The sequence below is a fragment of the Hydra vulgaris genome, chromosome 15 (assembly GCF_038396675.1).
Source record: "Hydra vulgaris chromosome 15, alternate assembly HydraT2T_AEP".
Taxonomy (NCBI): domain Eukaryota; kingdom Metazoa; phylum Cnidaria; class Hydrozoa; order Anthoathecata; family Hydridae; genus Hydra; species Hydra vulgaris.
This window is the reverse complement of record NC_088934.1, coordinates 38,851,176-38,856,151: the sequence shown is the minus strand read 5'-3', so window position 1 is coordinate 38,856,151 and position 4,976 is coordinate 38,851,176. Positions and strand designations below refer to the sequence as shown.

At 26.6% G+C, this 4,976-nt stretch overlaps 1 long non-coding RNA gene across 1 annotated transcript; it reads left to right on the top strand.

Moving 5' to 3' along the window:
* Positions 1–1,409: 1,409 nt before the first annotated feature.
* On the top strand, positions 1,410–2,499 carry LOC136091422 (uncharacterized). The gene is made up of 2 exons (XR_010643981.1): positions 1,410–1,685; positions 2,341–2,499. It is a non-coding gene; the product is annotated as an uncharacterized LOC136091422 (long non-coding RNA).
* The last annotated feature ends 2,477 nt before the right edge of the window (positions 2,500–4,976 follow it).

Genomic DNA, 4,976 nt, shown 5'->3' with positions numbered 1-4,976 from the left:
TTTAATATTAAGTCAAGTAAGCTAATGGACAAATTATAAGTTGTAGCAGAACTTATTCTTGATTCTTGAGCAATAATAATGTCTCTAGAACTTCTGCATACATTAATACTCAAGAGTCGTTTAGATAAAAACCCAAAATAGATTTTCTTTCTTTATTTGGTTTTTATCAACAAGGTTACAGAATTTATCCAAGATAATATCAATAAATAAGTGTGTTATGTTATTTATTATTGATATATGTATATATTATTATTAAATACTTTATCTTTTTATAATATATGACATCTTGATCTCGTGCTTTACTTGTTAAAAAGGGTTAATACTTATTTATTTCCTTTTTTTATATTATTTGAATACTATATGAATATTATATATATTTTCGAGTTATATGAAATTGTTATTATATATATATTATATGACTTTTATTACTATTGTTATTATGTACAATATAAAACAGGTTATTAACACGGATTCGTTCGATATTTTCCCCACAAAAAGATAATTATGATGCTATTGTATTTGAAGCTGCATTTTACCTATCTTTCAATGTTAACAACCTTCCAATATGTAAAGCAAGTTTCTCTCAAGTATAGGATTGCTTTTTTAAAAATTGTTTAATGATTTAGATCAAAGAAATAGCAACACCAGAAAATCTTGTTGCCAAAACAGTTGGTGACTCACCATGTAAGATTTGTGTTAAAAATTTGTGATTTAAGATGATTATTTAATATTCATATTATTATTTAAGTTTTTATTTGTTTCTTTTGAGCTAAATTTGGTGTTGTGAGCTATTATTGGAGAAAATATCGACATATTCATTAAATAAAGTTTGATGCCTGCTCTTACCCCGTTTCCTTCTTCATGTTTCAATCATGTATATTTTAGGTGACAATTTTACTTGATTAAAACGTGAATATTACGTTGCCAAAATATTGTGTATTTTGGAACTTTTTTTATTCATAATAAAAACCTGTGATTAGAAACTTGGAAAGATATTCTTTATTTACTATTTTTTTATAATTTAGTTTCCGCGATTATCTCTTTCGGGATATTCCCGGAATACCAGATATTTTTCTGAAATTTATCTTTTTCCAAATATCCGAAAAATTTTCCATACATACAACTTATATTACAAGTTCCATACATACAACTTATATTACAACATATAACAAGTATATAATATTCATCTATTTGTTTTTCTGTTGTTTTAGTCATCATTTATACAAAAATTAAGAGAAGTTTTTAAAAAATTGAGAAACAACTTGGCTGAATGCAAAATTATGGGAAAAATGAGGGGGGAAATATTCTGAATTTTTTCAGGATATTTTCCGTAAATTTTTTCCGGATATTTTAAATATAATGATTACATGAAATATGTAGTTTATATATTTATTATTGTAATTACTTTTTATTTTACTTTCATAATAATGTAATTATTTTGCATTGTAATTTTATAATAATTAATTTAAAAAGTAGGGCGTAAGATATCTTATAACTTCGCAATGCATTTTTGACAAAAATAAAATGTCACATATATAATATTTTATCCAAACATATTATCTTATAACTAAGTTTTATCAATTTAGGTTTAATAAATATATTATAAAGCTTAGTTCAAAATTGTGTAACGTTATGGCAGATGATTATCATATTGCAACACGCAAAAGATCAAACCCTACTACAAGGTATACTTTTTTTTCTACCGTATTGTATATTATTTTAGACTGTCAAATTTGTCAATGTAATTAATTTGATAATAAATAAGTTATTATAACTTATTCAATATTAAATTTGTTAAGCTACATGACAAATGATAAGTTCTGCATAAAATATTATTGACTAGGAAGACCCAATGTTATTGTTATGTTATTGCCTAGGAATATCATTCTGTAGTAAGACCCAATAACCTTTTAACTTTTAAAGTTTGACTTTAAATTTCACTTTTCCCTCTCTTTGTCTTCTTTTGTGATCGCACTCTGTAGTAAGAATTTGATTTAATTCATATCTTGTTGGAGAATGCAACTTGATTCTGAGTTGAATTTTCAGCACTCTGTATTTATTGGTGACCTAATTTGATAAAACTTTGTTATACATATTTTTAGTTTTAAACTTAATATATTATATATAATTAGGGGTAGATGCGGCTCCTTAGCCATGGTGAATGTTTCCACAACAAAAGGAGCCTCAAGGTGAAAATCTGACCATGGGTAAGGAAAATCATGATATAAAATCCCCACTATAATGCTTTGTGGTTATGTGATAACTATTACATTTTTATAAACTGTTTTAATTTTTGTGTGCGTTCTAAAATGACATTTAATGCTGTTCAAAACTTTGTAGATTACTCATTTAAAGCAACTTCGTGGGCTGTCACCTTTGCATCTAGTGAGTTAATGTATGAACAAGTTAATGCAGAAACAGATGCAAATATAAGAAGATGGAAAACAAAGAAAACAAATTATCATGTTATCACATAGTACACAGATGTTATCACATAAGGTGAGTACAGGTCTTTTTCTAATCACGCCCATCAGTTATTAACTTTATATAGATATAGATATAGATAAATCTATAGATAGATATTAGATATAGATATATATAGATAAAAAATATTTTTTTAAACTTGTATTTTTTATTATGTACTTCTATTTTTTTAATCATCTGTCGACTTTTTTGTTACATCTTTTTTATTAAATACTTATTTACTTTTTTAGCAATCAGAGTATAAAATTAGAAGGCAAATGACTTTTATTTTTTTACACTGTATGTAGTATTGTTTTCTTAAAATTATTTAATGATTTGAAAAGTAAACAAATAACACACTAGAAAATCTTGTTGCTAAAAGTAGTTAGCAACTCTCAAAGTAAGATTTGTTTTAAAAGTTTGTGATTTAAGATAATTATTAAATAATCATATTATTATTTAAGATTTTATTCGTTTCTTTTCAGCTAAATCTGATTCATTAGATAAAGTTTGATGCGTGCTCTTATAAAAGAAAATATCGACTGATTCGTTAGATTATGTTTGAAGCGTGCTTTTATGGGAGAATAGATATATAAGTTTGAAGCGTGCTCTTCGTAAGTTGCAGATCTACGACTTCGTACTTATTACTTACTGGATATAAGGAGGATATTTTAACAAAAGTGCAGCTTTTATTACAAATTAAAAGTTTTTATGTCAAGAACTAATATACTGACTAATAAAACCATGTATTTTAATACGTATTAAATATTTCCTCAACGATGAGTTTCTTTTCTTTACACGAATCCAAACACTTATAATTGTAATTATAAAGCATAATTATTGCTTAAATATTACGTGCAAAAATTAACGTAAAAAGCACGTCTTTTGGTCAGTTTATGGGGATCAAAAAGTCACCTAAATATCACGTGCCAAAAGTAACGTGAAAAACACGTCCATAAATCACGTGAATTGGTCATTTCATGAGGACCAAAAAGTCACCTAAATATCACGTGCCAAAAGTAACGTAAAAAACACGTCCATAAATCACGTGAATTGGTCATTTCATGGGGACCAAAAAGTCACCTAATTATCACGTGCCAAAATAACGTGAAATTCACGTTTTTGTCACGTCGCTGTGCCTACTGGGGTGGCCTGCGCAAAGTCCCGTTTGTTTCAATAAATAATTTGCTATAAACACTTCTCATTCATTTAAATTCAAGCTCAAAACATGAAACTATAATGAATTACCTTTATTTTGGTATATATATATTGATATATAAACATGTATTTCAATCATTTATTTTAAAAAAGAATATTTTTCAAAAACATGTAAACACTTTTGTCGCATACTGTATTTACATATATATAATTGTATAATTGTATATCTGATTATATGCGTATATCTATCTATATATATATAGATAGATAGATAGATAGATACCATATATGGGCCCCATATGGGCACCGCTTGGCCGCGGTGTCCATATGGGGCCCATATGTGGTATGGCAGCCGAGTATCCTTTATAGATCCCAGACGAATACCATACTTTAAAACTATAAGAGGCTTATTTGGGTTTGCAACTGGGACACATATAGGAAGCCAATCGGTAACCCACCGGATGTTAGCCGCCGTTTTCCTCTGGGGCCCATATGATCCCACAAAGTTTTTGTATGGCAAAATTTGTAAAACTAAGCTAAAAACGTTTAAAATTTACAGAAAAAGAAAATTTATATATAATTTGAATGGTTTTTTTAAAAAAAAAAAATTACTCTGTCGAAATTAAGTAAACTTTTAAACGACTCTTTAATCATGCATCGAATGCTTACGCGGTTATCTCGCTAATTAGAAGCTATTCTATTGCTGTTAAAACGAAACCTTTGAAAACCTTTCCTTACATAATATCTTGTTTCAAAATTAGCTGTAAAAAAAAAAAAGAAAATTTAATTGTTGTTTTTAGTTTTTATTGGTAACACATTAATTTTTATATGTAATAAAAATGTTTTTATTTCTCATCAACACTCTTTAGATAAAAATGTAATTTTCACCATGGAAGTAGAAAAGTATAACCCTTAACTTTATAATCAATATTTCAACGTTTTAAAATATACTTGTAATAAATAAACACATGCTTGTGATTCATATAATAAATTTATACTATTGCTTTAGTTACTTATGAATAATTTAAATCAAACAACTATATTAATAAAATTTTATATTTATTTATAATTTTATATTTATATTACTTAAAATTTTAAATATTTATTGATAATGTTTTATAAATCACTAGTCAAACTTTTTTCATTTTACGGTGCGATTTTATCAATTAAGGTTCATTAGGAACCTTATATACAGTGTCGTTAGGGTTGTCTAGGATTAGTGTCAAAACGTCATGAAGTGTTATTTTTCCTATTATACTATAAAAAACATGTCTAAAAATAATTTTTAAAGATTTGTGATAAGTGATTCTCAGGACTCTAAAGGCCTCCGAGTTTTAACCCTATTTTTAGATCAA